The following is a 22,435-nucleotide window of genomic DNA, read 5'->3' on the forward strand; positions in this document are numbered from 1 at the left end:
TGTCTCTGGACAAAATGGCCGCTGCCACGTCGACTGAGCCCTCAGCAGAGATAGCCGCCGACACGCCTGAACCTGAGCCCTCAACAGAGATGGCCTCTGTCACGCTGTCTGTCCCTGAGCCGGTGTCTGTTCCTGTCCCTGAGCCGGTGTCTGTTCCTGTCCCTGAGCCGGTGTCTGTTCCTGTCCCTGTGTCTGTTCCTGTTCCTGAGCCGGTGTCTGTTCCTGTGCCATGGACGCCTGAAGGGTCGTCTCCTCCCTGGCCGCCTGAAGGGTCGTCTCCTCCCTGGCCGCCTGAAGGGTCGTCTCCTCCCTGGCCGCCTGAAGGGTCGTCTCCTCCCTGGCCGCCTGAAGGGTCGTCTCCGCCCTGGCCGCCTGAAGGGTCGTCTCCTCCCTGGTCGCCTGCACTGCCTGCTCCGCCCTGGTCGCCTGCACTGCCTGCTCCGCCCTGGTCGCCTGCACTGCCTGCTCCGCCCTGGCCGCCTGCACAGCCTGCTCCGCCCTGGCCGCCTGCACAGCCTGCTCCGCCCTGGCCGCCTGCACAGCCTGCTCCGCCCTGGTCGCCTGCACAGCCTGCTCCGCCCTGGTCGCCTGCACAGCCTGATCCGCCCTGGTCGCCTGCACAGCCTGCTCCGCCCTGGCCTTCCGCCCTGCCGGAGTCTTCAGGTCCTCTTCCGCTGCACGGGCCTGGCCCGCCATCCCGCCCCCGGGTCCGCCTCCGCTCCACCTCCCTCCTGGAGAATTTTATGAGCGTCTGGAATCCGCTCCTTAAAGGGGGGGCTATGTAATGGTCACCAGCTGGAGTGCCCTTGAGAACCACCAGAGGGCACTCCACACCAGACTCTCCTATTCACTCACTAACTACATTTCCCATAACTCACTGCCCGGACTCATCATCTCTGATTGCATTCACCTGTGTCTCATCACCCTGTTAGTCTCAGCCTATTTATACCATGTTCACTCATTCACACACTGCGAAGTTTTGTATGTTGTTGCACTGCACTTCTGAGCGTTTTCCCTGGTTTTCATGTCTCTTGGTTTTTGGATTTCTTGCCTGTTCCCTGGATTACTCTCTTGTCTCTGACCCCTGCCTGTTTTGTTTTGTTTGTTTGGACTGTCTACTTGTGTTTTGACCCTTTGCCTGTTTATTGGATTTCGTCTTTGGATTACCCCTTAATAAAGCTGCATTTGGATTCTCAACTTTCGTGTCTCGGAGCAGTCGTAACAAGTAGTAGTAGTAACCCTTTATTGTCACAAGTACAAGTACTAGTGAAATTTGCCATCAACCTGTCCATACATATGCACAAACAATATGACAAGGGGGTAGACAGGACAGGAAAACAGGGGATTGAGGAAAAAAAATACAGCAGAAAAAGGCAACCCCCAGACAACCCTCCTGTGAGGAGTACAGTGTGGGAACAGGAAAACAACACCTCAGCAACATAAGCACATAATCAGTACACTCTACAACATGAACACACAAGACTTGCAACAGGGGAGGGGAGTGGGGGTGGAGGTAACCCAGCACAGGCAAGCAGCCATCCGGTCCTGCAGCCATTTTCGGCGCTGGTCACAGACCACAGACTGACCTGTCAGACTTGGGGGTACAAAGCGGCGAAGGCGAGGGATGGGGGGTGGGGGTGGTGATTGCATATTTGTGTATATATGTAAGAGTTTGAAGCATCAGAAGGAGTCTAGGAGTGAGAATACAAAGTTCAAGATTGAGGACTCTTTTCCAGAAGTATGTTCCTTGGGTCATATATAGACTACTTCATGGCTGACGTAACATCAGAAGGAGTCAACAAGTATGTATACAAAGTTCAAGTTTGAGTACTCTTTGGTCCGAAATATGTTTAGTAGGTAAAAAATGGGAGCTCTGTATGGCTGATTTAACATCAGAATTAGTCTATAAGATTATATAGCTTAAGTATTATATTTTATATGAGATTATATATATTTAAAACCTTTTAAGGACCCAAAAGTTTAACAGGTCAGATATGGACTTCTAAATGGCTTATGAAGCATCAGAAGGAGTCTGGAATATGTATAGAAAGTTCAAGATCGAGTACTCTTTTTCCAGTAGTTGAAATATGGTATAATAGTAAAAACATTTCGAGGACTCTTTGGCCAAAATTGTGTTCAATCGGTCAAATATCGACTACTCCTTGCCTGATTTAACATCATGAGAAGGTCAGTATGTACGTATAGTAAGTTAAGTTTCATGGTCTCTCGGCAAAAATATGTTTAGTAGGTCAAAAATTTACTTTTTTATGGGTGATGTAAAATCAGAAGGAGTCTATAAGTTTACATAGTTTAAAAAACCTTTGAGGATCCTTTGACCAAAAATAAGTTCAATAGGTCAGAAATGGACTTCTAATGGCTTATGAAGCATCAGAAGGAGTCTATGAGTATGCATAGAAAGTCCAAGATCGAGGACTCCTTACTTATAGTAAGGTTAAAGTTCAAGGTCTCTGGCCAGAAATATGTTCAGAAGGTCAAATATGGACTTCTGTATGGCTGATTTAACATCAGAAGGAGTCTATGTTTATAAATCCTTTTGAGAACTCTTTGGTCAATTTATTTTCAATCGGTCAAATATGGACTACTGTCTGCCTGATTTAACATTATGAGAAGTCAGTCTATATGTATAGTGAGTTAATGTTCACGGACTCTGGCCAGAAATACGTTCAGTAGGTCAAAAATAGACTACTGGCTGGTTAATATAACATTTGTGATGTTATATTAACCAGCCAGTAGTCTATTTTTGACCTGAAAGTCAATGTGTAGTATAGCAAGATAATTTTCAAGAACTCTTTGGCCAGAAATATGTTCAGTAGGTCAAAAGGGGACCTCTGTATAGCTGATTTATCATCAAGGAGTCTATAACTTTATATAGTTTGAAAATTTTGAGGACACTTTGACAAGAAATAAGTTCAAAAGGTATGGACATCTATATGGCTATGTAGCATTAGAAGGGAGTATGAGTATGTATAAAAAGTCCAAGATCGAGGACTCTTTGGCCATAAATTGGCCATCCTTGGGTCAAATATGGACTTCTTTAAGGCTGATTTGACATCAGAAGGAGTCGATAAGTTTATAATAGTAAAAAACATTTTGAGGAATCGTTGGCCAAAAACATGTTCAATTGGTAAAGTATGGACTAAAATCTGGCTGATATAACATCACGATAAGTACGAGAAATATGTATAATAAGATTAAAGATCAAGGTCACATATAGGTTATGTACTTTTCGCATTGGATTGCACACCAGAACTAACTCATTCCAATGTTCATTAAAGAGATTACATGTATGTTTGGTGCATTGCATTGCACAAACGATCTAACGTGTGCATTGAAAAATAACATTGGTTATGCACTTTTTGCATTGCATTGCACAACAGAACTAACTCCTTCCTATGTTCATTAAAGAGATAACATGTTGCATTTGCATTGCACAAACGATCTAAAGTTGTGCACTGAAGAATAACATAGGTTATGCACTTCTTGCATTGCATTGCACACCAGAAATAACTCCTTCCCATGTTCATTAAAGATATAACATGTTGCATTGCATTGCACAAATGATCTAACGTTTTGCATTGAAAAAAACATAGTTTATGCACTTCTTGCATTGCATTGCACACCAGAACTAACTCCTTCCCATGTTCATTAAAGAGATAACGTTGCAATGCATTGCACAAACGATCTAATGTTGTGCATTGAAAAATAACATAGGTTATGCACTTTTTGCAATGCATTGCACACCAGAACGAACTCATTCCCATGTTCATTAAAGAGATAACATATGTGTTTGTTGCATCACATTGCACAAACGATCTAACATTGTGCATTGAAATATATCATATAGGCTCTGGACTTCTTGCATTGCATTGCATTGCACACAAGAACTAACTCATTAGTTCATTAAAGAGATAACATGTGTGTTAATGCATTGCACAAATGCTCATCCTTCGGATGAGACGTTAAACCGAGGTCCTGACTCTCTGTGGTCATTAAACATCCCAGGATGTCCTTCGAAAAAGAGTAGGGGTGTAACCCCGGCATCCTGGCCAAATTTGCCCCTTGGCCTCTGTCCATCATGGCCTCCTAATCATCCCCATATACTGATTGGCTTCATCACTGTCTCCTCTCCACCAGTAAGCTGGTGTGTGGTGGGCGTACTGGCGCAATATGGCTGCCGTCGCATCATCCAGGTGGATGCTGCACATTGGTGGTGGTTGAGGAGATTCCCCCTTCTATGTAAAGCGCTTTGAGTGCAGAGAAAAGCGCTATATAAATGTAAGGAATTATTATTAAACAAACAATCTAACGTTGTGCATTGAAGAAAAACATGCACTTTTCGCATGGTATTGCACACCAGAACTAACTCATTAGTTAATTAAAGAGATAACATGAGTGTTTGTTGCATTGCATTGCACAAACGATCTAACGTTGTGCATTGAAAAATAACATTGGTTATGCACTTTTTGCATTGCATTGCATTGCACACCAGAACTAACTCAGTCCTATGTTCATTAAAGAGATAACGTGTGTTTGGTGCATTGCATTGCACAAACGAACTAACTTTGTGCATTGAAGAATAACACAGGTTATTCACTTTTTGCATTGGATTGCATTGCACAACAGAACTCACTCAATCCCATGTCAATTATAGTGATAACATGTGTTGTTGCAATGCATTTGCACAAACGATCTAACGTTGTGCATTGAAATATAACATAGGTTTATGCACTTTTTGCATTGCATTGCATTGCACACCAGAACTAACAACCTTCCCATGTTCATTAAAGAGATAACATGTTGCATTGCATTGCACAAACAAACTAACGTTGTGCATTGAAGAATAACACAGGTTATGCACTTCTTGCATTGAATTGCATTGCACACCAGAACTAACTCAATCCCATGTTCATTATAGAGATAACATATGTGTTTGTTGCATTGCAGTGCACAAAAGATCAAACGTTGTGCACTGAAGAATAACCAGTCCCTCCAGTTTTTGCGGGGAAAGGGGAAACTCCTTTTCCTCGATTTACTGAAGCCTGTAATGTAAAACGCATTTAAACCACAATCGCCGTCCCCGTGCAACAGGGCCACACCAGGCGGCACGTCACCATGGTTACAGATGGCAAAGAGATGCATTTTTCCTTCCTTTCCAAGTACAGGGATGCAAACAGCGCGCTTTTCGGCGCCTCCCGCTTTTTTTTGGGTGACAAATTCATCTGAAGCCTATTTCATAGCTTAATGTGAGGGACAGAAGTCTATTTACATCATTAAAGTTTACGAAAACTCGTTTTCCCTCCTTTGCGGCTGTCAATCATTCTCCATTCAGTATTCAAACAGCGCGCGCGCCTCGTCCGGTTACAGCAGCATACATGCACGGTAAAACTCTCTCCAATATGATATTCACATTATAATGCTTGATCTGTAGAGAAAAGGCTGTGTATTTGCATAAAATGACTTTATTTTGTTGGAGTTTGTTGCTGTTTTTAAACGACTCGCGCTACCGTGTGCCTGTTAGATCACACACATCACAAGGACTCGGCATCACACGCACAATAACTGGAATTTAAAACTGTGAAGAAACAAATGATCAATAAACTGTTGGACAGATAGACACTAGGATTTGTGCGCTCGACATTTCTTCGCTTTGTGCCGTGAACTTATAAATGCGCACTTGTGCAGCGCTGCACACTGTGACTCCATGTTGCTTTGAGCACATCATTCTGCGCCCGCGATGCGCATACGCGCTTTGTGCGCTCTGTTTTGAAGCGTTTCATATTTTCATGGTTTTGCGCACTGAAAGATTATTAAAAGCCTATATTTTTGTATACCTAGCCTGCACAATACATTTAAAATAAGCATAATTTAATTGTATGTTATTTCTGTGTAGTGTAGTGTAGGCTATATAAATATACACACTTCTGAATTCTTGACATTCATATATAAATATAAAATTGTGAAATGTATGATTGCCTGATTGAATTTCAGTATATTTTCCTGCTTTTTTGTCCTTCGCCAATCACATGCCTGATTACTACACCTGCTGTTAATATTTACATAGGTCAGGTAAAAAAAATTGCCCATAGGTTGTTTCAAAAGTTTTTCATTTGATGAGAATTTGATTAGACCAAAATAAACAAGTTTTATGCATTTTGTTTGTGATTTGTGTCATGTATGACTATTGTGCATCTGACATAATACTATTATTGTAAATGTGATGTCCTAATTATAAAATATAAAAATCGCAAATTTTTTCGCAAATTTCTGGAAATTACCACCACAAAATCAGTCATTTTGATCGCAAAAATCACACAAAAAAATCGCGAAATCCTGGAGGGACTGAATAACATATAGGTTATGCACTTCTTGCATTGCATTGCACTGCACACCAGAACTAATTCCTTCCTATGTTCATTAAAAAGATAACATGTTGCATTTCATTGCACAAACGATCTAACGTGCATTGAAGAATAACATTGGTTATGCACCTTTTGCATTGCATTGCATTGCACACCAGAACTAACTCCTTCCCGTGTTCATTAAAGAGATAACATGTTGCATTGCATTGCACAAACGATCTAATGTTGTGCATTGAAAAATAACATATAGGCTATGCACTTCTTGCATTGCACACCAGAACTAACTCAATCCCATGTCCATTATAGAGATAACATGTGTTGTTGCAATGCATTGCACAAACGATCTAACGTTGTGCATTGAAGAATATCATAGGCTATGCTCTTTTCGCATTGCATTGCACACCAGAACTAACTCATTCCTTTGTTCATTAAAGAGATAACGTGTGTTTGGTGCATTGCATTGCACAAACGATATAACGTTGTGCGTTGAAGAACAACATAGGTTATGCACTTTTTGTATTGCATTGCATTGCACAAACGACCTAACTTAGTGCATTGAAGAATAACATTGGCTATATGCACTAACATTGCATTGCATTGCATACCAAATCTTACTCAATCCTATGTTCATTTAAGAGATAATATGTGCATTGCATTGCACAAACAATCTAACAACATGCATCACTGAAGAAAAACATATAGGCTATGCACTTCTTACATTGCATTGCTTTGCACACCAGAACTAACTCAATCCCATGTTCATTAAAGAGATAACGTGTGTTGTTGCTGCATTGCATTGCACAAACGATCTAACGTTGTGCATTGAAGAACAACATATAAGCTATGCACTTCGTGCATTGCATTGCACACCAGAACTCACTCCCATGTTCATTAATAAATTATCTTGACTCCTTTGGATGAGTTGTCAGCCATAAAGTAGTCCATATTTTACCTTTTGAATATCAGGGCTAGGATTCCTGGAACTTTAACTTTATATATATATACTCATAAACTCCTTCTGATGTTTCATCAGCCATACAGTAGTTCACATTTGACCTTTTGAACATATTTCTGGCCAAAGGGTCCTGGAACTTTTACTTTCTATAAATACTAACAGACTTTGAGAATGTTAAATCGACCAAAAAGTTATCCATATTTAAACTAATGAACATATATCTGTCCAAAGTGTCCTGGAACTTTAATTTTACATACTCATTGACTCCATCTGATGTTTCATCAGCCAGACAGTAGTGCATATTTGACCTTTAGAAAATATTTCTGGCCAAAGTGTCCTGGAACTTTGCTTTTACATACTTATAGACTCCAGACAGTACTCCATAATTGTCCTATTGGATTTTTTTCTGGCCAAAGAATCATCAAAGGCTAACATAAAAATTATAATATAAGTACTGGGATAAAAGTTTAAAGTTCAAATATAAACACTGATGTCTACGATAAAGATAGAGTAAATCAGCTTTTGATAAAAACTTGGTGCTTAAAATAACATATTTATCGATTACATTGTTTCACCACAAGGTGGCGACAAGTGACTGTTAAAAAATGTATTTGTTATTGAATCATTTATTAAAGAGAATGTAGTACTGTATGATGCCTCTAAAATAAGTCAGAAAAATGTGACAAATTGTTTTTGTAAATATGACTCATCTTATACATCTGTATAAGTGTATGATTTAACTTTTCCCAATGGTCTAGTGTTAAAAAAAAAAGAAGAAGAAAAATCGCAGTATCGAATCGCAGTAACTTTTCCCCATGGTCTAGTGTTAAGAAAAAGAAGCAAACAAATAGCAGTATCGAATCGCAATACTTGTAGAATCGCAATTCTTAAAAAAATCGCAATAGATATCGTATCGGCACCCAAGTATCATGATAATATCGAATCGGAAGATATGTGTATCGTCCCAGCCCTAATACATACTCATAAACTCCTTCTGATGTTTCATCAGCCATACAGTAGTTCACATTTGACCTTTTGAACATATTTCTGGCCAATGTGTCCTTGATCTTTATCTTTTTATGCATACTCTTAGACTCCTGATTCTTCATCAGCCAGACAAATGTCCATATTTCACCAACTGAACATATTTATGGCCAAAGGGTCCTGGAACTTTTACTTTCTATAAATACTAACAGACTTTGAGAATGTTAAATTGACCAAAAAGTTATCCATATTTAAACTAATGAACATATATCTGTCCAAAGTGTCCTGGAACTTTAACTTTACATACTCATAGAAGTAAGCATACATGTAAGTGGCTACATGTGGTGTGATAGAACTTCAAGATAAGCATAGTTGTCTATAAAAATCTCATACAGCAATCATGAGAACAGCAACATGAAACCCGTCCAAGTCTAGAACTCTTGATTAGTTTGATTGCATAATAACCCAATGGATGAATTGCAAAGCAAGTGCATATTTATTATCTGGAGGGCAGGCTACACGAATAAACAAGGTATGCAAAGGGGCGAAATGGATCGCTGGGTCCTACCATCTTGGTGAGATCTTGCTGGGACCCGAGGGGTTCATATGCCTCTTGCAAAGGTTTCATAAGATGAATTTTCACACCGAGCAAACTTGAACTAATATAAACTTCTTCTTACGATTAATTTTCACACTTTTATCATATAGTGACCAGTGGTGTTGTAAATACCTAAAGAGTTACATAGGCCAAGTAAGCATACATGTAAGTGGCTACATGTGGTGTGATAGAACTTCAAGACTGTAGGCATAATTGTCTATAAAAATCTCATACAGCAACCATGAGAACAGCAACATAAAAACAAATAAGAAGAACCCGTCAAAGTCTAGAACTCTTGATTAGTTTGATTCCATAATAACCCAATGGATGAACTGCAAAGCAAGTGCATATTTATTATCTGTAGGGCATGCTACATGAATAAACAAGGTATGCAAAGTGGTGCAATGGATCGCTGGGTCCTGCTACCTTGGTGAAAACTTGCTGGGACCCGAGGGGTACATATGCCTCTTGCAAAGGCTTCAGCAGAGACCATTGGGGAACAGGCTTTGACCCCATAGGTGATATGTTTTTCCTTCAAGGTTTAGTGACAGAACATCACTGGAACAGAACAATACATCCACACAGAGCAAATTTGAACTAATTTAAACTTCTTCTTAAGATTAATTTTCACACTTTTATCATATAGTGACCAGTTGTGTTGTAAATACCTAAAGAGTTACATGTGCCAAGTAAGCATACATGTAAGTGGCTACATGTGGTGTGATAGAACTTCAAGACCGTAGGCATATGCTGCGTTCCAGTCCACTGTTAGACACGCACTTGCGAACTTCCCTAAGCACTTCCCCTCGGGGGAATCCCCGCCGCCATTTTGAAGTGCGTTCCACTTCGTGAAGTGGACGAGGTAAGTTTATATGGACAGACCCTCGTTCCCTCGATTTTGACAGGGGGAGCGAGTCTACTTCAGGCACCTATGTCCCACAATGCAGTACAATCACAGCGCTTGCACTTCATTTATCCACACCTGACACCTTGCACAGATGATGGAGGGAAAAGTACTTTACACCTGTAAGTGAACTTAGGTCACTTAAGCAGTTTATAATAGTTATATTGAGATGAAACAACACAATACATTAACTGCTTATTGTTTAGATTTGTAAAGAATTGTTCATTGTAATATTACATTTTATGGTTGTGTAAGACTTAGGCTACAGGCTTCATTTGTATTAAAGCACATTAATAAAGAAAACTACAATGTTAATAATAAACCAACTTGCAGAAAAGTGGTTTACATAATTTAACATTAACTACACAGAAATTGTAAGAATGTTTAATGTATTACAAATGTCAAATGTATTACAGCCAAGTGTGTTATTGTATAGGCCGGGTCAGATCAAGACTTTGAGAAGCTTATTAAGCTTAGAGGAGCAAATGGCAGCCTGTTTACTGGCTGAAGAAATGCTGCCAAACTGGCGTGGGAGTGAGTATTCCTATCAGAAATGTTACATTTCATTAGCCACATTTGCAGGTTTTTTTGTTATTTTGAAGTACATCATTATGTCTGTTATTCACTGTCACACATAATTGTTTTGGAAATAACAGAATACTGGACATTCATGTTATTATTATTATTATTATTATTATTATTATCAGCTGTGTTTATGTCTTTGACCAGGACAATTGTTAAAGAAATTATGTTGGATGGAAAGGTGACAGGTGCCCAGGCTTCAAAAAAATGGAAAAATATAAGGTAGCACCTGGAAAAATATAAGGTAGCACCTGGCATGATTATACAATTGTTCTGTATTCTACGCTGCTGACATTTAAGTGCTGAGTTGCTGCTGTACACTTTGAAATTATATTGGTACAGTTTTACAAATTGTAACAGTGTTCTGTTCTTTCAAACCTTATTTAGGAGCTCCAGAACCCTCCAACTGGCACTGGGACAGACCAGGGGGAACTCAGTGCCTGCACATGGAAGTGGTTTGCTTTGATGCATTCCACTATTGGAGCAAGGGCCAGGATTACTCCCCCTGTTTTAATTTAATCTGTTTTGGCTACCCCACCAACTAACCAGCCAGTGCCATCCTCTCACATGCCAGACCCACCTCCACCTGCGGGCCCAGAATCCCCAACCCACACATAGCCATCAACAGCAGACATCATTACCAATAGCCAACCCCAACCACAACCATCATCATCATCAGCCTTTGTCACATCAGCCACTGCTCTCTCGCCTGCCTCTTCGTCTGATTCCTCTGGCAACAGCCCCAAAACACCCACACCCAAAAGACGAAGGAAAGACCATTAATAATTAATTTTAATTAAGGCAGACAGAGGGATTTCAGAATCTGCAATGTCAGACTGACCGCCTCTTAGACATATTAGAGAGGCTGGCTGCCAGTTCTAAGTGCTAGCAATGCAATACTAAAAAGGAACAAGGATTGTTGCCATTTTTCAGTATTTGCATAATATTTAGTTGTTATTAATTGATGTGTTGCCAAACTGTCATAAAAGGAGATTTAAGATGTTTATTTCTCCCAATTATGGTTTATTTCTTGGCTAGTTACAGTAATTGCAGTTCTTAGTGACAAGAAAAATGTAATTAAGTAAATTATTTCAGTTTAATATGGAACATTTAATTTGACTAATAAAGAGTTTACATACTTTGCACATTACTTTTCTTGAATTAGAAATATTTTGAATTCATTTCACTATTTACACTGCAAAGTTTTCAATAAAAAGAACACAAAAACAAATGAGTCTGAATGTATAATTACCACTACAGTTTTAAACATTATTTACATGTGTAGCAAATGATTTCCTTAAATAAACAAATATGTCATACATTTTATGAAAGAAATACAGTTTACTGCCTACAAGTAGTTGTGGTCATGTTGCTGGGTCCTGGGTGCTGAAATCTGGCGAGCGAGTGTGTTCCTCACAGCTACTCCACTCAGGTCTCCATGACCCATTTGAGGAGGTGGTCCCACATCATTTTCTGCTGTCTTCATCATCCCGAATGCTCTCTCAATTACACACCTGGCTTTTGAAACATGGGCATTAAAACGTCCCTCAATGGCGCCCCTCAGAGGTTCTTTAAATGGTGTAATAATGCATATGGGATGTTCAATGCAAGGATAACCACCATCGCCTATAAAATATCCTGCTGGTGGATAGAGAGCTTGTGTGTATACTGGGCTGTTTTTCAGTACTCTTGTGTCATGGACTGATCCTGGATACCCAGCAAAAGTGTCCAGAAAAAATGCATTGCTGTCACATATGGCCTGTAATTGAACAGAATAAAAGAGCTTTCGATTGAAGTAATCCTGTGCGTCTGGTCCAACAGGCTTTTTTATTCTAACATGGCACCCACACACTTTTTGAAGAAATTGCTATGGGCCAGTCTGGCAAATCCTTCTCCAACTTTGTCTAAATCCTGAGGTTTAGGAAATTGAATACACTTGGTTCGTAGAGCTATTTCAAGGCAATTGAATGGATGATCCGAAATACACTGGTCTTTGGAATGGAGAACACACGAGACACAACACTATAAGAAGCCCCATGCCCAAGCCAATAGAGAAACACAAGCACCTCAACTACAGGATTCCAGCCATGCCTCTTTTTAATGCTAAGTAGTCTAACCAACATAGATATGGCATCACGAGACAGTCTGAAGTCAGTCTTTGTGTCCACAATTTCTTCAAAGTAAATTTGAAGTACTGGCACACTGGGGTTGACCTTTGCAATTTGGCAATAAGTAGGCTACATTAGTGCATTATTAGTATGACTATTCATTAATGACTATAATAGGATAGTTAATTATAAATACATTAATTAAATTAGGCTAAGTTGATGATTGTCATGATTAAAAGCTAAAAAAAAAACTAAAAAAAACAGTCACGACTCACAAGATGTCTGTTCAGGGACAAATAGCTCTTTAATGGGTGCAGTTGTGGTTCAAAATAAATAGAAATAACAATATTGAAATTATTACAGATTCAAGACTATTACAAATAAACAACCTGAATCTGGGACTGCATCACTCTCTGCATCACTCTCTGTCTTTTCAGGTGCAGAAACTGCCAAATAATTCTGACACCAATCCTAAAGAAAGAGCGACCACGGTCTCCACGGCAATCTCCATAACAAGTGATCAAGGGCTTAAGGCATTCCAAAAACCTTATGCACGAGTTCCGTTTCCGCCAGTAAGTGAGCACTCGTGCAACCTAAGCAATTTTGGACTGGAACGCAGCCCGTGTCCGGCTTGGAGTGTGTCCGAGAGAAAGACCGAGTGTGTCTGCGCGCGAGAGAGACCGAGTGTGTCTGAGCATTAGTAAATTGGTAGGATACATAGTAATATATAATTACTATATAAGAGGCATGGAAGTTTGATAAATGGTCAACAATATACAATTTTTTCCACAATTTGCAGCACTGAAATTTTCATTCTTTACTCTAAATGACACCATACCAGGTGGTCAATCCATTGTATTTTTTTTTATTTTTAAATTTTATTTTATTATTTTAAATTGTATTTATATTTTATATACATTGTATTTATAATTAATATTAGGATAGACTAGATATATTATCTTCTGTTATAATTATTATTATTGCTATTATCCGACTGCGCGAGACTTGTCTTTTCTGTGCATGTGCTTAATGTCAAAAATTTTGTTAAAGATTATAACATCTTTGACAAAAAATAAAATAAAAAATAAAAGTTTGTGAGTGTGTGCATCTGTGAGTGAGAGTTTGTTTGTGTCTGTGAGTGTAGTGTAGAGAACAAGTTCTGATGTTCAAACAAATCCTGTTAAGTTTTCTCATTTGTATTTTTTCTTTATTTTTTTATAAATGATTTATTGTTCTGACAGCTCAGGTCCCTTTAAACAAAATATACATCATTTTGTGCACTTTATTTAAAAAAAGCCTATATATGTGGCAGGTGAATTTGCATTGTCAGTTCTGTTTTTGAATAAAGGGTTGGAAATTAATGGTTTTTTTTTTTTTCCGGTTCATAGATTAATCAAAAAAAATAATCGACGGATTATTAAAATAATCGTTAGTTGCAGCCCTAGCACACATGCGATGATTCAACGCTATCTCACGACCAATTCGTACGAATTCGTACGAGTGATAAAAAAGTGGCTAATTCGTACGAATTCGTACGACCTCACTCGTATGAATTTGTACGATTTGTCTAAACCCACGTGATGGGTAGGTTTAGGGGCGGGGTCAGGGGTAGGTCATTCGTATGAATTCATACGAATTGGGCAATTCGTAAAATATGTACGATTTAGCAAAAATCGTACGAATTCGTACGAGTGAGGTCGTATGAATTCGTATGAATTAGCCACCTCGTAGAATTCGTACGAATTGCCGTGAGATCAGGCTGGATGATTTTTGTTTTATGGCCGCAAGTTCCATCTGCTAAGTGATCATAAACCTCTTCTAGGTCCTAAGTCTGCAATTCCAATACTTGCTGCTCTTCGTTTACAGTGGTGGGCTTTGACCTTGTTTATGATTATCACATAGAGTACAGACGCATTTACATTATGATCATGCAAATGCAGATGTGCATTGTCCAGATTACTGTGTGAGACAACCTCTATAGGGGGAAGACTGTTTCACAGATGAAGATGAATTGCCCATCTGTGCAAAAGACTTTGAGAAATCATTTGCTGTCAAAAGTGTTGGACCTAACTTTGTCTGGATGGCCTCATCATCTTGTTTGGATGGCCACACAGATGAACACTTGAAATCGTTCCTTGTAAGAAAAGACTAGACAGAGGCTTTATCCTGTGGGGCTCAAGAGTGATCAATCTTTCCCACTCAGCTGACCAATGCATCATCTCTGGGCTTCCTATGGATTCCCAAAAGAGTTGGTATCGGACAATGGCCCAGCATTCACCTCCAGTAAGTTTGAAGAGTTCCTAAGAATAATGGTGTGCATCCTTGTTCAGTCTCCTCCATATCATCCAGCCACAAACAGTCAAACCAAACAAGTGGTACAAACCTTCAAAAAAGCATGGGAAAGGTTACGAGCACAATCTGTAGCATCTCATCTACGCCTGGCTCATTTTTCTGCTAACCTACCTCAACACTCCCCATACAGTAACAGAGCAAACACCTGCTGAACTGTTTCTGAAAAGACAGCCACACTGGTCTTGAGTTCCACAGAGGAGCTTTGGAAGGATAAGAGGAATAGTGATGACAGTGCAAGACGAGAGAGGACCAGGCCTGGAACATTTATTTTGGTGTTTTATTATGTTTATATGTGGCTGTTGCCATGAACGGCTGCCGCTTTACTTTTGTTTTATTGCTTATTTTTGGATTAAAGTTTACGTCAAACATTTTCCAGGTCCCACCTCCTTCTTCCCTGAACTATGAACATCGTTACACTGCTATAAAATGAATTAAATGTAATCATGGTTTACATGTAATCATGATTTTATGGTTCTTAAATTTTAGTATGTAATGTCATGTGTCATGCTGTGTCATGACAAAAAGAATTCCTCAAAATGATTCCTGATTCAAACAACCAGTTTTAAATGTGATGGGTATAAGGATAAATCCCTTTCCAAAGATTTTTATGCCTGAGTCAAGGAGGGCAGATACTGAAGCAGAAACATGGGAAGAAGTAACCATCACTTTAGTGCATACATGTGAAAGAGTAGTTAAGAGGGAGGCAGTTGACTCCCCACAGACAGCTGACATTGACTTCCATAATAGTAAAAAAAACTTCTACTATAGAAGTCAATGACTACCATCAACTGTCTGGTTACCAACATTCTTCAAAATGTCTTATTTTGTGTTCAACAGAAGAACGAAACCATACAGATTTAAAACAACATAAGGGTGAGTAAATGATAACAGAAATTTCATTTTGGGGTGAACTATCCCTTTAAGGAGCTATTAGCATAACTCCCCACAGGATGTTGAGGTCTCACGGGCCACTCAGCGATGACATGCCCTCCAGCTCCGTAAACACAGTTGCTGTGATATGCAACACTTTGCACTAGTTCCTCTGTTTGTTCTGGATGGCGGTTATACAGAGAAGGACCGGGTATCGGCAGAGGTCGCAGGGATGGGTGTTTCCTTTTTGGTTTTGGTTTTTGCTCTAAAATGACAAATGTCATATGAAGAGATCTGTCTACCAACCAACAACACTCTGATGTGCTCAACACAAAACATTACTATGAAATCCCATCAGTAAGTTTATACCTTTTGCATTGTCAGTGTTACACTGTAGCTGATTGTAAAAGATTGTTACAGTTCTGTATACCTACTCAAATATACATGAACACAAAAATGCAATACAGTAACAAAAATTGTTATTTACAGTATTTCCAAAATGCAGTATTTTTGAACACTTGTGTTTTGTATGTAACATTTTCCATACCAAACAGGAGAAAACTAGAAAAATTCGGAAAGATAAAGGATTCCGTGTATTGAAATGAAAGTTGCTCTTTCTTTCAAAAACTAAATACAAAAAGACAAAAACACATGCAAAATAAAAAAAAGAAAGAAATTAGACTGTATACTGTTTCATGTTTTGGTCTGGCCACAGCACCTTATCTTCATAGCAAGTGATGTTCCCCCTAGCTAAACAGTGGGGAAAGTTGGGTTTAGGAATAGGTGGGAGGAATATAACTGTGGGTGAATGATGGACTAGTTGCAGACCAGAGCAGCCCTGTGGAAACTCGTGCTGTCCCAGATCACCACACACCTGGGCTGCTCTGGTCCACCCCTCTGCTTGGATAGAATGAGGATGCCATGTAGTGTTTCCAGAAATGTGAAAAGAAAGGGACCAAGGTTTGCATATTTTTTCCCCCCAAAATTGGAAAGTGTCCTTTTATAGTGCTAAAAGCTCTGATTTGTAAGTGAACTTTGCACTTAGTAGAAAAAAGTTACATGATCTCAATAACTGATAAGGTGAGCAAACATTGAAATGAAGTGTTATTTTATATTTTACAAAAGATAATATAGGGGGAGATGTTACTGTTTAGTGTTCTCTTATATTGGGATTCTGTTTCTGTTATCTCTGAGCTTTTGGGGCTACCATTGAGTTGTTGAGTCTAGCCTGTGGTTAAGTTGAGGTTGGGCCAAAGAACATTGAGTCTGTATATGCTATGTTGTATGTGCTTTATTTTACAATAACAGAGTAGTTGCTGATGAAGTCTTTTGGCTAGTAACTGTAGCTCATACATGTGTGTTATTGCTAGCTACAAGAGATTTTTGTTTTATTTTCCCACTTAATTCAGTAGGGTTTCAGTACACATTATTACATATTTGAACAGTGTTAGTTTTATAAGAAGACATTTTCTTGTTTAGTGGATTCAAATTAAATAAGTTCTGTCAGGTCCATTAAGTCAAGAACACACAGACAATAAAAATAATTTAAGAATTTTTATTGAATAGATTGCAAACAGGTTGATGTTCCTGAATTGAAATTTGGCGGTATGGCTCTGTTCAGGGAGTCCTCTGACCTTTCATGAGCACCATGAAATAGCAGAGAGTCAGAGGACAGCAGCAGCAGCATTAGGGAACGTTCACACAGTTTAGGACTGTGAGAGCTAAAATATCCCCCTGTGAACAGAGCAGGCAACATGACAAAGCAAAATGCCACGTTATGCATAAGGAGGAGCTGGGGAGGTGGCGGGCAGCAGTAGCGAGCAGCAAGCATGTATGAGCAAACTGAATGTGCTTTAAATAGGGCGCCTTGTTTGAGCTTGGCCATTGAGCAGCGAGGGGAGTTACCCAGCTAATGCAACTCAGCTGAAGCAGATCAGCTGGAGCAGATCAGCTGGCGGGACAGTGTTGAAGCAATGCATTAGCAGCGTCTTGACTACCTGGCCTGCCAGAACTGACGCTGACGCTCAATTTCACAGTAAGTTTCCTTTGGAATTATAGAGGGTTGGGTTGTGGTTTTTTATTTAATGTTCCTTAAAGTCTTTGTCAGTACATCCAGTCCCACAAAACTGCATCATAACCCTGCTAAAAAACATCTTAAACAAGTTTGTTTGCTTGTCCTAGTTGATTGGCCACTTACTGGTCGTGTTACTTACCAATGGTTGGTGTGGTTTGTTGGTTTTAGAGCACATAGGCATGAACATAAAAGTAATGATTTGCATACAAAAGTAATTATTCAATATTTTGCATTAATACAAAAGATAAAGTGCAGATTGACAGGAAAATGAGAGAACAGAATAAAGCACAAGCTCTGGAGTGAAGGTGTAGGAGGGCAACAGCAGCATTGTGCATGGGGTCTCTCATGTAAGACCCTTCTTGCTAGTACAGTCTATCACAAACATATCTAGACATTGTTATTGAAATACTCTGATCAAACCTCTGTTGGTTCATCTCATTCAGTTTTGCAAATTTTGAAACAGCACACACAATTGTCATGAATACAACATGGCTTTTCATACATCTATAAATCAGTCAGTCCTTTCTGAAAGCATATGGCTATGTATTGCAACAAGCTTCACTCCAGATTTTCCAGACAAAGTCTCCACAGTTCACAAACAAGTGAAAACACCAAAAAATCCTTCCATCGACAACTTCCTTATAATTTCACTTACAAAATTTCTGAATGAAAATAAAACTTTGAACATTGCACAAAATGGAATAATAACTTCAGAATATAACAGTAGTAGAGTAAGTAATAAAATATAAGAGTAGAAGAGTATATTTTCCATACAGCTTCAGCATTAAGAACTGACAGGAAGCTGGATTATATTTCTACTGTTTGGCTATGTTTAGAATTCAAACACTGAATTGCTGCTTATTGTGCAGTATTATCTGTATGCTCTCAGCTACTAAAAAATGTGAAACGCATTATAGAAAAATATAAATTTCAAACAATATTATACACTGTAGTCTAAGACCTAATTACGTTGTATATTATATTCAATAAGTGGTGTGTAGTTTATCTAATCGTAAAAAAAAAAACCTGTAATTAATCAAATTTTCTATAAAAAATGTCTCTTGTCAGCCCAGTGAAATAATGCATCGATGAGATGTTAAAAGTTGAGCGCAATGCATTGTGGGTTACAATATCTCCTCTAGTATGACATGTCATTGGACCTGCACGTCCTGAACCGGTCACTTCACAGGCTACCGTTCAAGATGCTTACGCAGAAACGCATTTTCAAATGCATCCGTCCCCAAGATTGGTTTGCAGCGATCGACCTGAAGGACGCGTACTTTCATGTCTCAATTCTCCCTCGACACAGACCATTTCTTCGCTTTGCGTTCGAGGGGCGGGCATATCAGTACAAGGTCTTACCCTTCGGGCTGGCCCTGTCGCCCCGCGTCTTCACGAAAGTCGCGGAGGCGGCCATTGCTCCCATGTGCGAGCGTGGTGTTCGCATTCTCAACTACCTCGACGACTGCTTATTCTGGCCCAGTCGAGAGAGCAGTTGTGCGAACACAGGGACATGGTGCTCAGTCACCTCAGCCACCTAGGGCTTCGGGTCAACTGGGAAAAGAGCAAACTCACCCCCGGGCAGAGGATCTCTTTTCTCGGTATGGAGTTGGACTCGATCAACATAACAGCGTGCCTCACCGAGGCCCATGTCCAGTCAGTGTTGAACTGCGTGAGCACGCTCAGACGCAGAACAGCGGCACCACTGAAACTTTTTCAGAGGCTCCTGGGGCATATGGCATCTGCAGCCGCGGTTACGCCGCCCGGATTGCTTCATATGCCTCATATGTATGGAACACTAACAAGTGTCCAGGCACTCTGTGGTCTCCACGGATGCCTCTGCCAAAGGCTGGGGGGCCACGTACAACGGGCATGCAGCTTCAGGTCTGTGGACGGGGCCTCAACTGCATTGGCACATCAACTGCCTCGAGTTGTTAGCAGTACGTCTTGCGCTGAGCCGCTTCAAAACGCTGCTACTAGGCAAGCATGTACTGGTTCGTACGGACAGCACTGCGACCGTTGCGTACATCAACCGCCAAGGTGGTCTACGCTCCCGCCGCATGTCACAACTCGCCCGCCATCTCCTCATCTGGAGTCAGAAGCATCTGAGGTCGCTTCGTGCCGTTTACATTCCGGACCGCACAGGTAGATCTGTTTGCCGCCCCGGACATGTCTCACTGCCAGTTGTTCTATTCCCTGACCAAGGGGACCCTCGGCACGGATGCTCTGGCACACAGCTGGCCCCGGGGCCTACGCAAGTATGCGTTTCCCCCAGTGAGCCTTCTTGCACAGACCTTGTGCAAGGTCAGGGAGGACGAGGAGCAGGTCTTGCTAGTTGCGCCGTATTAGCCCAACCGGACCTGGTTCCCGGAACTAGTGCTCCTCTCGACAGCCCCTCCCTGGCCCATACCTCTGAGAGAGGACCTGCTCTCTCAGAGACGGGGCACCCTATGGCACCCGCGTCCAGACCTCTGGAAACTCCATGTCTGGTCCCTGGACGGGACGCGGAGGTTCTAGGTGACCTACCCCCTGCGGTAGTTGACACCATCACTTCCGCTAGAGCCCCCTCTACGAGGCGCCTCTATGCGTTGAAGTGGAACCTGTTCGTTGACTGGTGCTCCTCTCACGAGGAGAACCCCCGATCTTGCTCGATCAGAGCCGTGCTTTCCTTCCTGCAAGAAGGGCTGGAGCGAAGGCTGTCTCCCTCCACCCTTAAAGTGTATGTTGCCGTTATTGCCGCACATCACAATGCTGTTGATGGTAAGTCTTTGGGAAGGCACGACCTGATCGTCAGGTTCCTGAGGGGTTCCCACTCTCTATACCCTCTTGGGATTTGTCTCTGGTCCTTTTGGCACTTCAGAGACCACTCTTTGAGCCTCTGCAATCAGCTGAGTTAAAAATCCTGTCCTGTAAGACAGTACTCCTGGTTGCATTGGCCTCTATCAAGAGGGTAGGGGACCTGCATGCATTTTCAGTCGACGAATCGTGCCTAGAATTCGGCCCGGATAACTCTCACGTGATCCTGAGACCCCGGCCCGGATACGTGCCCAAGGTTCCTACCACTCCCTTCCGGGACCAGGTAGTGAACCTGCAAGCGCTGCCTTCGGAGGAGGCAGACCCAGCCCTGGCTTTTCTCTGTCCCGTTTGCGCTCTGGGTCTGTACGTGGACAGAACGCAAAGCCTCAGGACCTCAGATCAGCTCTTCGTCTGTTACGGAGGCCAGCAGAAGGGAAGGCTGTCTCCAAGCAGAGGATGGCCCACTGGATAGTGGATGCCATCGCCTTGGCTTACGAAGCCCAAGGTGTGCCCTGCCCGCCCGGGTTGAAAGCCCACTCCACTAGGGGTGTCGCTTCTTCCTGGGCACTGGCACACGGCGCCTCGCTGACAGACATCTGTAGAGCTGCGGGCTGGGCGACACCTAACACGTTTGCTAGGTTTTATAGCCTACGTGTTGAGCCGGTTTCTTCCTGTGTGCTCGCTTCAACTAGCCGGTAACACCGAAGTTCCCGCTCTAGTGTCGGCTTGCTGCGCCACTCCCTTCCTAGGAATGGATACGTGCGCTTTTTGCTCCAGTCGAGTTCCCCAATTGGCGAACCCTGTGAGTTCCTCCGCACCCCTTCGGCAGTCAGACGTTGCGGAGCGTCCGACGCCAGGCCTAGTGCTCGTATGCTTGTGTAACTTGTGCTAGGCTGGGTTCCATATGTGGTGATCCCTGCGGCGATCCCATATGTGTATTCTTCCATGACCAGCTCCCTGCGGTGAGCCCGTGTCTTTCCCTCGGCAGAGTCTGCTCTGCCGTCACTGTCGGTGTAGTCTCCCCCTTCGGGTGGAGCCACCCCAGTGACATTCCATATGTTGCACTGCCCCTTCGGTCAGTCCATGTATTATTCTCATGGGTATTCTCCACATGTTACCTCCCTTCGGGCAGGATGTGGCTCCGCAGCGTCCTTTCCCCTGGAAAGGTACGCTTTCCCAGTGTTATCCAAGAGTTCCACTGTGTGGGGTATAATGGAACAGCAGTTGAACTCCCTCTACGCAGGTCTTCCGCCTCAGCAGTTGGGGGTCTGAGAGTCTTGCGTAGGGCGCTGGATGTGGCAGCAACTGTGGCGTTTTCCATGGGATCCCAATTACGTCGTCACGTCGACGTTACGTCGAACGTGAGCGACTGAAAGGGAACGTCTCGGTTACTAATGTAACCCTTGTTCCCTGAAGGAGGGAATGGGAGACGTAACGTCCCGTCGCCACCGTTGCTGACCATCGCTGCATGGCCGTCACAAATCTCGGCTCCTCAGCGAAAAACAATGTGTGCGTGCGCCCGCTTCCTGTTTATACCCGCGCTGCGGGAAGGGGGCGCGTGACGCGATTCACGCACGCCAACGTTCATTGGCTCGTTCTGTAGACACTCGAAGTTGATAGGGCTCCCTGAAGTGATCCCAATTACGTCGTCACGTCGACGTTACGTCTCCCGTTCCCTCCTTCAGGGAACGAGGGTTACATTAGTAACCGAGACGTTTTTACTTAATTGGTCCAATAACTTTAAAGTGTGCTTCATAAAACAAGTATATGTTTCATAGAACAAGTATATGTTTATACAATGACTCATGATGGTATTATTTATTGTAATTCTC

This window comes from Squalius cephalus (genome assembly GCF_949319135.1).
Source record: "Squalius cephalus genome assembly, chromosome: 7".
In the NCBI taxonomy this organism is placed as follows: domain Eukaryota; kingdom Metazoa; phylum Chordata; class Actinopteri; order Cypriniformes; family Leuciscidae; genus Squalius; species Squalius cephalus.